Below are 13,410 nucleotides of genomic sequence, written 5' to 3' on the forward strand. Positions count from 1 at the left end.
AAAGGGCTGGCAAAGGGGCTGCATTAAATAGCTGATTTTAGGGAAGTGTTTTGCCTAGGGATTTTTTTGAGAGTATAGGTATAGTAAACTGCTGGCATGTCCCTCCATTCTGCACAAAAGAGGGTGATTTGTACGGATATAAATAAAACTAAATGTGTTAAATATTGTCCAAAACATGTTTTTTAAGCATTGGGAGAGATTCCTTTTGTCTATGGCACCTTCTAACAAATCTGTCACTGGTATCTTGGTAGGGTCAATCTAAGGCAAAACCCTACATCCCTCATCTGTCCCTCACAGACTGCAGTGGATGTTGAGATTTTATCTGAATTTTCTTGTTAGTTCAGCGTAAGAAGTGGACCAGACTAGATCTAAAAAGAAGAGTTTGAAGGAATTTCAGAGTTCTGCTTCAAAGCTCGTGTTTGTAGCCCATGCTTAGCTCTAAAACATTGACTACAGCATTCAGTACAGACTCAGACAAGCTGTAGTTGATAATCTGCCAAACACTTTTTGAGCTGCTCCAAGACATGCTGTTGCATCCTACAGGAGCAGAACTCGGTGGTTTTCAGCTCAGTGCTTCTTATTGCTGACAAAATCTAGGCTGTGCTGCAGCTCTTTCCAGCCAGGTCTTTCAGAGGCACATTTTGAAGAATTTCCTCAGCAAATGCCACAAAACTTATGTAAAATAGTAATTACCTCTTACATTATTTGTGTAAATTCTCTCAACCAAGAACCTAGTCAAGAACTAGCCTGGTTATGAAAGCTCTATGAAAGCTCAATGAAAGCAATTTGAAGCCATCAACCATTTCTGCTGATTTCAAAATTTGCACCAAAAAGTTTCATTATACCTTTTTTTTTTTTTTTAGTGAAATACATTAATATATGTACGTCTTTTTTTGAACTTCAGGTTCTATTTTGCACCACTTCTCTGGTCTGACTTGGGCCTATAACAGAGGGGACAAGGAGGGAATGTGACAAGGAGAGAAAAAAGGGAATGAAGGAACAGCAAAGTCAGAGGTCTTGGAGGTTCTCCATAACTGAGCAGCCACAACACTAAAGAGATTGTGGCCTCCAGAGTGACCATAGTGGAGTAGAGGAAATTAGTAAGAAGGAAGCAGCCATGGAAGAAAAGGATGAGAAACAAGGAGCAGCAGAGAGAAACCACAATGTCTTGACCCCAAACCCCTATGCCACTTACTGCCTCACTAAAGGAACTGAGTATAACCTGTGGAGATAAAAAGAGGGGAGGAGATGTGTCTGGAGTGCAGTTGAGCCTGGGAAAGGGGAAGGAAAAAGGTTTTAATGTTTATCTTCTTTGCTTCCCAATACCCAAATCAGAAACACAATATATTATAGCAATAAGTTAAGTTAAATTACCAAAGTGCACAAGCAGTGCTGACGGTGTGTAGCTGCTGGCTGGGCACAGTAAAAGAGGGTGAAGGTCAAGACATGAAAGCTAATGGTTTTACCACCATTAAAATGATCCATCTTACCAAATCAAATTGCTCTGTCAGATAGTTCTTGTTTTATATGAGAGGCTACACCAGAAGGCAGGCCAGCAAAAGGTTTGTTTTCAGAGGAAATGGGAGAGTGCCATACACGGCACAAACACACAGCATATGAACAAGAGCCAATGTTGCCTCGCAGGGGAGTCAATGCCCATTTGTGTATTGTCTCTTTGGCCCAACACAGTCTTAGAGCAAGAGCCCAGCCCACCTCCCTGTAAGTGCTCAGAAGAGGCAGAGGAAGGTGCAGCTGAGGACTGAGTGTCAGCTGACATTCACTGCTCACTCCTCAACACATTACAGTGCAGCCAAGACTGGCAGCACGATGACCTCTACTAAGTCATACTATTAGAGGAGAAGGCCTCGTTTGATTTCTGCATTGAATGGGAGGATGGATTCCAGATAGAAGTCTGAGAAAGAGAACTTACTCTTCACATCTTAATGTCTCAAACAATTGATGTGCCTGATAAAAAAAATCAAGTATCTGTTAGAAACCACAACATCAAGCTCTTCTCCTTCCTCCATGTTTTAAAAATAAACTTCAAAGAACAGAATTATTGTTTAAGTTTTAGAACTTTCTTCTATCTCTGCTTGGCTTAAAGGATACCTCACTGTGATGGTACAGTAGAAACATTTTTACACCTGAATAAAACCCAGAACTAAATAGTGGATTACAGCACTTATCAGAGAGTTTGAGAAAGCATAAAGATTCTTGCATGAGGCATTATTCATATACAGACTAAAAACAATTCTTGTCCTCCCTAAAGAAATTTAAAACTTGAAATGGCAAGTTTTCTCACCCAGCATTTGTAGATTGCTTGAAGTTTCTTCAACATCAGGAAATTTGTAACTGCCCAAATAGACCCCTCAAAACAGAGGGCACTTCATAAAAAATATCCTGAATGTGACAGCCACAGAGATTTTCTGTGTTTCCATACTTGTTCTGGCCTTGTCAGATGCCTTTGCCACAGCTCTTCCGGCCAAGCAGCTCCGTAACAATCTTTGCTTTGAATCCATGTGTAGATTTACAATAATTACACCACCACAGATATTGTCTCCCTGCAAGTGGAAAAGTTGAGGGATCACATGGCTGTGCTCACCTCCTGAGTCTAACTATGCTGACCAGTGAACTTCAAAATCTCTGCCATTATGCTCCATTCAAGGCTCACAAGAAACTGCAAAGTTTCTTGCAGCAAGGATGAAGCCTTAGCTCTATGCAGGAAGAACAGGTACCAACACATGGAGAGGCCTCTTTTTTCACATGTGGTGTGCAATGATAATCTAGGCATTAATACCTCACCGTGAATGAGTCTGCAGTCTGAACTTGAAATTTGTGAACTCAGAAAATCCCTGAATTCACATTCCCAGCCCTGGAATATGAAGAAAACTTGCCTTTAAAAAAATCAAACAAAACAACTAAAATCAAACCTCCAAACTAACACAAAAAAGGAAATAAATGCAGCTTTTTACTAGCCTCAGTACTGTTGTTTACCATGATTTTGGTCAGATAATTTAGTATAAAACATATACATGCAAACACATCCAAAAATACCCCAAACAAACTGAAACATAAAGACCAATAAAAAACAATTATAGCGTTATATCATATTAGCAAATCCGATTATGAGACTGACTTGAAAAGTCTCCCATTTGTGTTGGAAAAGTTCAGTCTATACATAAAATCACATAGGTTTTTTATTATTTCAAATACCAAAAGATGAGGATGTATCATAATTTCAAAGGTTTCACTTGCCTTACAAATAATACTACAAATGGGAAACTCTCTGCAATGCAAAATATAGACTTTTATTGTAATTGATGGAGTTGTAGTATTATTTCTTTTGCTGGTGGAAATTGGTATAGAGACACCAAAGCCAAAGGATCAGTGATGATTTCTGCAAACAGAGGATGACACCACTATTATGTTCACTACAGTAAGGGGAAACTTGCAGTGCCAGCCTTAATGTTGCACATACTTCCCTGAATTCCTGATTTGGTTTAATTTTTTGTCTACCTTATAAAACATTGCAGTTGGTTACCAAAAGAATGTAATTTTGGCATTTTAATTCCCGTAAGAGCTCTTTATAGTTATTTGCTGGGCCTCATTATTTCAAAGAGCTTTGCCTAAAAATTATCACCAAGTATATCTCATGTGTGAAGCTTTTTATCTTAAAATAGACAAAAAAATATTGAAAATGTTTTAAAAATTTAATTTTAAGCCTGAAATGAGAGATTATCTCCATCAGACTCACTTCCTTACCACTAAATGTGAAACATTTGCATATCCCATTGGAGGCCAACTCAATGTGGATTGTAAGTTATAATCCAACCTTAATATTTATTTATTTGGCTAGCATTAGATCTGTAATAGATTTCACTAAGAACCATTGAATAATTACAGTCATAAAATTAGACATTTGGATAAATTATTGCAGAGGATTGGTCTAAGCATGGAATTACCTCTTCTAGGACTTAAAAAGAGAAGAGCAGCATGGAAGCTGAAGTTGCATGAGTGGGCAGATCAGCTTTTCAATGGAAAAACCACTTCTAAAGCTAGACCATCTTACAGCTAGACCCAGTATATTGGTCCAAATGCTCATGTCAGCAAGGCTTCTCAGGGAGCTTCTTCTTTGGCTTCATTTAACCAAAGGAAGTGAATTTCTGATGGGGAACTCCGTTGAGATAGAAAACCAGAAACCACAACAGAAGCACAAGGAACTAATAACAAAAAGTGCATTGGGGAAAAAAACAAGAAACAGCCCTAACTAAAAGAAGGCTCTGAAGTGAAATATGAACAAATAATTTTGATTCATTTGCAGGTATTGTGAGGAACTGTCAAATATTGGGATAAATAAAACACAATACTACTTTAGGAGAAAACTATCAGAGCAAGATGGGAATAATATGACAGTATTTCATAATACTAACAATGAATAATGGGAAGAGTTCTACTCTAGGTCTTTCCAACCCAAACCATTCTATGATTTGATGGTTAGGAGGTGAGCCTGATAAAGGATAAAACTGAAAGTCTTTCCCTGAAAAAGAAAGCAGATGGAAAGAACAGTTTTTAAATAACCCTTAAGAATGAAACTGGGGAAGCCAAATAGAAACTAACAATTTTCCAAGTAACTGAGCTATTTGTGGAAGAAACATGCTTTCAGATTCGATGGGCACTTAAAATCACACAGAATTAATTCAACACTCCATTTCAATTCCATTCCCCCTAAACCGTAAAGCTGAGAATGGAAAAATATTAAGTCTAGGTGACAGAGCCTTTTCAGCTACAAAGAATGGAAGGAAGTAATTGTGTTCATTTCTGGAAAAGCTGGAAAGAGAGAAATATAATAACTGCTGTAGTATCTGCAACTATTTAGAATTAAAGACCTGTAGCAGACATATAGAAGCAAATATAATAAATGTAACAGAGTTCTAACATTTTTAAGACAACATACATCCCAAGTTCAGGCACACAGACCACGTAAGCATCTTTTCAAGCACTGCATCTGTAGCTGTTGAACAGGAAGAAAAATCAACTTTAATCATTAAGCAGGTCCTAAATGATCTTTAAATCCCCTGGATATTACCAGCAGTGGAGGAATATGTCCATAAGAAAAAGTGGTGGAAGTAAATCAACAGGCCAGCCTGAGATCCCCAAGTCCACTGAGGATTGAAATAACAAGTACTATCCATGAAAATACTGACATTATGCATTAAAAAATACAATATTACTTTTAGAATACTAACTGACCTTCACCTGAAAGGAAATGCAACAATCTACAGGATTATAGCATAAGGTCTATGAAGTGTATTTATTTCACTTATAGCTTCAAAATAAGCAGAAATTGTATGAAACAGTATAAAAGAAATAAATTTCCACTTTAAAAAGTAGGAAATGCTAAGTTTTCTGCACCATCTTTTACATAAAATTCATTATTTCCTCAGAAGAACAGGAATTAGAAAAACCAACTGTATATTGGCATTAACCTCTTCAAAATTAGAAAGAGAAAATATTTTGGGCTTTTGACCAAAGCATGAAATATTACATAGGAGTTTTTCTACAGCTATTCCTGCTGCAACTACTTTTGTATTAAATAATTATAAATAGGGTACCCTGGCAGGCTGGACCAAATTCTGGCACAGGCAACAGGAAGGTCAGCTGCCCTTCCCAGGCAGATCCACTGCAAAGCAAATTTTTTTCTCCTATTTTTCCCAAATTTTTTTCATATTTTTTCTCTTAAAGGAAAATGTGGAATCACATTTTCACATCACCTCCATGGAAGTTACTACCATACTACATGACTGGTACCACAAAGTTAAGAAGAGATTTAAGCATGCAACCACTAAAAGCAGAGCTGTTTGAGCCTCTGACGGAATCTCCATTTTCAAGGACAGACATCTACATCTACTCCCACCAGAGAGTTGGGCAGATCTTTCCCACACAGGTCTGAGATGAAAAATATTAGTCAAGACTTAAAAGCAGATCAGCTGAAATGAAGGCAGCTGTAAAGTTGTGAGAAAGATGGTAATAAATAGTTGTGAGAGGTAACCAGTTGGCAAAGTTCACTTGGGAATGTAAAAATATATTAAATGCTCTAGAGTCAAAGTAGTTAGAATACAAAAACTATTAATAGTCGTTCTTGGTGCTGTATTTGTCATATAACAAAAAACAAAACAAAACAAGAACCCAGCACATTCTGTCTTTGAAGGAGTAGAATGACGTCAGATTTCTGCCAGAATTGTGGAATAAAAAATACCCCTTAAGGAACTTCAGAACAGTAAAGGAAATTCTTTAGAAATAGAATTCCTGTCACTACTAAACTCTGAATGTGACTGAAAAACAGCTGTCCCAAATAATGGGTTTTTATGCTTTGATGAGGCAAACAGTGATGTGGGCATAAAGTGCTATGACTAGCAAATAATGCTTCCTATATTATCAGGAAAGGGCTGAAGAAGTACTTAGACTTTGGGGATTTTTACAAACTGATGATAAAGAAATCCTGTATCTTGACAGTAAGGTGGAAGACATGTCAGTAAAACAGTTTCCTGGCCTGGAACTTTTTTTGAAAGAGGATTTTCCAAAGCTGAGTGGTTTTTAATTTTAAATTTCAAATGAAACTGTCATTTAGCAATGGCTTCACACGCTTTTCCAATTCCATTTGAGGTGCCTGCATTTTAAATTATCATTGGATTCAACAAAAAAAGCAAGAGGCCTGGAAGGTACACCATACCTTGTCTTAGGTATGTCCTGAAAATGTCCTCCATGGAATTCCCCAAAACCACATCTACATGATCTCAGTGAGTTTAGCTCACTTGCGTTTTATGGGATTAGTCTACTAAAGGCAGATACACAAGAAAATTTAAAATAATTTAAAAATCAAGACAAGGAATCCTTGACAAGCTAAGGATCATGACTTGTTATTAAGCTGTTAGGCAGTCAAGTGCATAATTCAGTCATACATGAAAATCTTCAATAAAGGCAGGAGAGGTTTTGATTTATAGAGACTTTTTTAAAGATCACTTCAAAGATATTTAGAGCAAGGGACCGAGTTCTAGAAAACATTCAGCTATAATCTTAAATTCACATGTAATTGGAAGCATATTTTAACTTAAAACTGATCAGGTGCTTAACATGCCTGGACAAGCTGTGCTCCTGATTAATGAGTGGTAAGAGGAAATGCTTTGCATTATAGCTCCCCAAAAAGATGTCAAACGCCTTCCAGAAAAAAAATATAAACAGGATTCCAGAGAATGCAGTCTGCAAGTTACATTGTTAACACAATACCTCACAGGAGAATGACAAACATGCCACATCAATCTTCAAATCAAATTATATTTCTCACCTGCCATACTTATCTAATTTTAAGCCAAGCTCTTAGCATTACCTCTTTAAAAATGTGTTGAACAACTTTCAGATTCAGGGAATACAGCCTGATAAATAATAAGTATTCAGTAAATTTAAGTGCAACACCAGCATTACATATTTTACATGCACACCCTAAGAGGTCAAACTTTACTCCATCCCTCATCAGGGACTTATAACAACTTGGGTTTATTCTAAATATTCATTGAAAAAGGTCTGTAAACACAAATAATGACAGAAATAATGGAGTAGGTGTTATGTTTTTATGCCACTGTGTGTCTCACATTAAACATTTGCTCAGTGTTAACTTAAATGCATGGGAATGCATGGCCTTGTCCTAAAAAACATCTTCTTTAAGACTCTCTATTTATGCTGTTGCTTGGATGCAGAAAGTGTCTCGGTCACAGTACAGTTGAAGAAACACTCACAATTCACTCATAGTTCAAGAACTGTTTTTTTCTGCTCTTTCAGATCAACTTTATCTTCTACTGGCACCTGGACAGTGCTGAAACCTCACAGGATGAGCTTGACTGGAACACAGGCAGGAGAAGGGATAAATCTGGGAGAAAGCAGTGCCAGAACAGTAGCAAGGATTGCTGCGTAGGACACCCAGAAGGAAACTGCAACTGATAATGGGAGGAGCAGAAGATGCTGGGAATTAAGGCTGAGAGCTGGAGGTCATTGTAATTGGGAGGTGACTGCACAGACACTGGCTCTGAACTCGAGTGTTCAGTGGAATCGTGGGGAGAGGTGGCAGAAGGCAACTTAACCAGGATTTGAGAAGAGAGGATTGGTGCCTGTTTGACAAGAAGATAAAATAAAGGCTGAGATTCATATATGAATCTGCACTAATTTTGTGAGGCCTGGCTGAAGAGTGTGGGACTGGGGATGAGAAGCTTGGACCAATATATCTTGGATTGAGGGGGCAAGAAGAATAGAAGCCAAATACAGTGGAAAGGAAGACTGAACTTTGAAAGATAAGTGAAGAAGGGAGTAAATGGAGGGGGAAGGACTAATGCCATCTTTCCACTCCCAATCTCCCAAGACTACAGTGAAAGCCAAGATTTTATCTGGACTCAGAATACTTCCCTGCTGCAGCAAATATTGGTGAAATTCCTCAGTGAAGCAAGAGGACAACAATCTTCTATTGCCATCACCTCAGCAGTTAACTCAAATGGTGGAGATGCAGGTGGCAGACTGAAGGGAATTTTTTTTTTATGCTAGGTTTTTTCCAAATGTGGGGCATGAGGGATCCTCTTCCAGGACAATATGGGAGTACTCCAAAGGCAGAAAATATCAAATCAAAACATAATCATCTCCCTTTCCTCCTTCATGGCTTTATATTTTAACATTTTCCTTTGAAGGCCCTATTTTTTAATGTGCATGGAATAAATTTTGCCGTAATAGTGAGTGGTCCTGCTCAGTAAATGAGACTATCACATGCAGAAACCCTGCTGCATCTGTTGCAGAAGTTATAAACTGTCTGGTGAACAAGGAAGGGAGAGGATGCTCTCAAAGTTAGAGCAGCTGAATGCTACCCTGGAGAAGTGGGTTTGGGTTCTGAGCCTGCTTCTACCACAGAGTTCCCAAATGATGAGAGGCAAGTCCCTTTGAGCAAACTTTCACAGGTGGTCTCTTACTGTGGGTTCCTCATTTTTGGGACTTCTGACTCGAGACCCCACCATCAAATTTGCAGAAATGCTGAGCAGGACCAGCTGCAAGTGTAGTCACAGAGTGCTGGCCTGACCCCACAAACTGCCCACAAATGCTGAACTCTCCAAAACAGAGTTCTTGGGTATAATAGATCAAATACACAAAATTAGTGGGTATTTTCCAATTTAATCTCATTGTGCCATCATCCCTGTAAAGTAGGGATAAAAATTGTCTTCACATCACAAGGCACTTATAAATATTTCAGTCCTTATGTAGCATTCATACATTGTAAGGGAGGAAAAATCTATAAAGAGGTTAACAATTCTGTCTTGAAAGAAGTATTTGACTATGTAGTGGATAAAGCTTGGGGATGCAGTCAGGATTGAAATCCCACTGGCTGATTAGCCACTAAGAGAGCACTGCCTTTTTATGTACTGAATGAAAGAAAGAACCTTGTAGCAGAAACTGCTGGTTATCATGTCATAATAGTGCCACAATGCAAATTAAAGCTCTACCAGTCAACTTAATTTGGCCATGTTGTAATTAACTTTTTAATTACTTTATTTGCAATCTTAATATCCTTTTGAAGAAGATTTCATGTGTGGCAAGACATAAGGGCTGGAGATTTTTACTAGTCTGTTACTGTAGAATATAGTTTCATCTTCCTTTAAAAAAAAAAAAATCAGGGGCTTCACCAGAGGTGCTTTAAAAGCAGCAATACTTTTTCACCAAAAATATTTTGAAGACTTTTGAATCTGATAGATATATTCATATAAAACAACATTAAAAAAATTGTAATGAGCTAAAAATTCCTTTCCTTCAGTTATCAGATATTCAATATTCATCTCTAAAAATGACTAATACAACAAAATCTCTGAATAATTAGAAGCAAAAAACACATACAGCATAATCCAGAAAGCTGTAGGAAGAGGAATCTCTGGGAAAGTTTGGAGTTCAGACACAACAAATACATTGCTAGTGTTCCATTTGCAAAATGGTCTGGGCTGATCTTGCTTTGTGGAAACTCCAGCTGGTTATGGGATGCAGGTGGAGCTTGAAAGATGCCTGTGGCTAAGAAGCCAGAGAGTTGGTACATCTGCTTTCCATATTTCATGTTTTCATTCATTTTCAGCAGCCCCGTGCCTTCTAACACAAGCATAACATAAAATATCTTGATATGTGTAATGCAAGATCAAGCAATAATTTATATACTGATGAAGAAAGAGAGAAATAAGGTATTTTTCTTTTAATAAGCAAAATTAAAAGCAGAATATCCAGATGTCTGTATTTCCCTCTGTGTGTCATTTCAGAGTAACCAGACTCTCACTCATTACTATATACCTATAGTTAAATATTAGACATCAGTGATAATAAATCCCACAAGTGGCCTGTCAGACTTCTTTCTTCTGCTTTCTAAGAACACAAAGACTGATATAAAAAACCCATTTGCTTGAGAAAATTACACAGACCAGTAATAAAAAATAAAAAAAATAAAAAATTACACAGACCAGTAATAAAAAGACCTTTTGGAAACTGAAAGGCACCAAATGAAAGGAAAATAAGCCTGAAAAAACATCATCAGCTTTGAATAAAATAATCACTGTTGCAAGTATGGAATTATCATGAGAATGCTTGGAAATTGTAAATCATAAATCTACTTTTAGAAGACTTATATGACTCAATATAATGCTTATTGCAAATCAGTTCCTCGTTTTTTAAATAGAGCTTTAAATTTGCTAACATACAGTAACACAATTCTTGCAGAACAAAAGCAGTATTTCCACTGCTACATTTCAGTAGACATATTACTTTTATTTTGAGAGTCTTTTGAAGGTGTTACACCAAAAATACATAGAATGTATTTTTATACAGAAATTATAAGATACTACATAGGTAGATTGCCCTTGTGTGACAAGAGGGTTAAAAAGGGGCTAAAAGCAATTCAGCTGATAGTCATGCTTGCCATGCTTGCTCTGTGTCCATGTAGAACACTTACCTTGCACAGATCAACCACTGACAATTTATATTAGCCAGACTATCTTACTAGCTGGATGGGTACCCAGGAAAAAAAAACCAAAACCTCTGTCACATCTCATCATTCAACAAAAAGGACCAAAAATGCAGCAGACTTCTCTGAAATGATGCTTTTTTTCTCCTACACCAGCAGTGAACAGTGTGTAACAGATCATATTGGCTTTGGTCCTACTGGAAGTACTATTCTGCAGAATGTCCTTTATCTGATGAATATCTCCGAATAAACTCCCATTTCACTGCTACACTTCCAGTTAAACTATACACTCTTGAGTATAATGTGCTCTAAGAGTGGTCTCCCTTTACCAAGCCTCTGTTTGAATTCTGAATCTTAGGCAGATATTTAAGACAACATGTACATCCAGCACGTTGTTGCAAGAAGCTTTTGAAAGCAGCTGATTGTTGCTTGCTTTTGATGAAATCCTTTGTTCCTCCTGTTTATCCCCTGCCACCACAGGTAGCTGCTGCTGATCTCCAAATCAATACCTGCTGACATCCTGGGTGATGTATCAGTGCACGAACATTTATGAATTTAGCTGATGAACACATAGAAAAGAAAATTAACTCGTAGAAGAAAAAGCCACAAGAGAACCTTGGGAGTTTTCACTGCAACAAGGAAGTTTCAATGAAAAGTAGGGACTAGCAGCTGGAAAATAAAGCTGGAAGTTTCTGATTTCTTGCAAAAGCAGTTTTAAGGAGTTTTTTGGGTTTTTTTTTTTTTGTTTTTTTGTTTTTTTAATCAATTTAACCTTATAAAAATGACAACCATCTAGCCATAATATAGCAAGGGGTTTTTTAGCTACTATGTGCAGACATAGCATTTTCATTCATAAGTATTGCCTGATGTCATGAACATATCTCTTCATAGAGCTGATAGAGGTTAGTCCTTACCAATGGAATTTCATATTATGTCCAGCAGAGGATGAAACACCACATGGTGATGAGGGCAACTTTTGTATTGCTGCTGATTGCAGTGCAGAATGAAATGTGACGGGATTCAGTAACTGTCCTGGTCCCTGACGAGTTACTTTTTATTTTTTACTCACAAGAAACTTTTAAAAAACTTTGAAAAACAGTTAAGTTAGGTCTGAAATGTTAGGTCTGCATGCATGATAAGCAAATCATTGTGATACAAAGATAAGCGGTTTGGTGGCAACTCCTACATTAATGAAAATAGAATTGATGTTCACTATCTGTCAACAGGGAGGTCACTCCCACCTGAAAGTGGAATGCTTAAAGGAAGAATTAACAGACACGTTGAGATTCAGTTTGTTAAAACTGTAGACAATAGACAGTGGATAATACAGTGGCAAATGCAGGAAAAACTGCTGCGAGAGCAGCAATAGGCTTCTGACTTTGGCCAATTTACTGCTCATTTGAGGATCATTGTAGTTTTAAAGAGGCTTCTTAGGATGTTTCTGAAAGGTTGAGAAAGCCAGTGTACAAGATTATGGGTATATGTGAAGACATTATCTTTTTGAGAGCATGAAAAAGAACAAAAGCATAAGGCTTACACAATAAACAGACATTTACAGTGGCACAAGCAATAAAATGTTCATCAAAATAAGACTAGAAGTGTGCCAGTGACAAATAACAGCATCATTAACTATACTGTGAATTTTCAGCCCCTTTTTTTCTTATTATTTTCAGAAGCAAGACCTCTTGAAACTTATGTAATGAACCAAACTGTACGCAATACAATGTTTGCATATTCTATTAGGCTGGTTTATTCTTATAAAACAGACAATTGGTCCTAGATGCTGCCCAGACTATGTGTTTGCCTGTGAAAATATATGTTGACATTTGTATCCTGAGGCAAGAGCAAAAAATGAGGATTTATCCTGCTCTTTGCAGAGGCTGCAAGATCCTGGGACAGACAACAGCCCCACAGTCTGGTGCTATTCACATACTGCAACAGAACTGAGTTTCCTGTTACTTGCTTTCAAGTTGTGGGTGCATGTGTTACCTGTTGGATGGTTGATTTTTTGTCACTGGGAGACTCTTGGTATGGTAGCTGTAAGGTCCATATGCTGTCAATTAGCAAAGACTTCATAAACACTAGCTGTAAGTGAAGAAATTTGAGAAGTACACGGAAATAACAGGTTGATGGGACTGATTCCAAGTGTACAAGCCCAAAGACTGCATGGCCTTCAGATAAAACAATCAAAACAAATCTGAGCAAAGACCAAATTAAATATGGAATCCCAACATACCAATTCTTTAGAATAAAATTCTACCCATTTTGATGAAGGTGGATGGGACACCTGTATTTAACCCAAAAAAGGAACATATATAAATTATATGTGTTCGATGAACAGCAAATACAAGCCAGAATAAACCAACCAGTTGCAGACAAAAGAATGG

This window comes from Taeniopygia guttata, chromosome 1A (assembly GCF_048771995.1).
Source record: "Taeniopygia guttata chromosome 1A, bTaeGut7.mat, whole genome shotgun sequence".
Lineage (NCBI taxonomy): Eukaryota > Metazoa > Chordata > Aves > Passeriformes > Estrildidae > Taeniopygia > Taeniopygia guttata.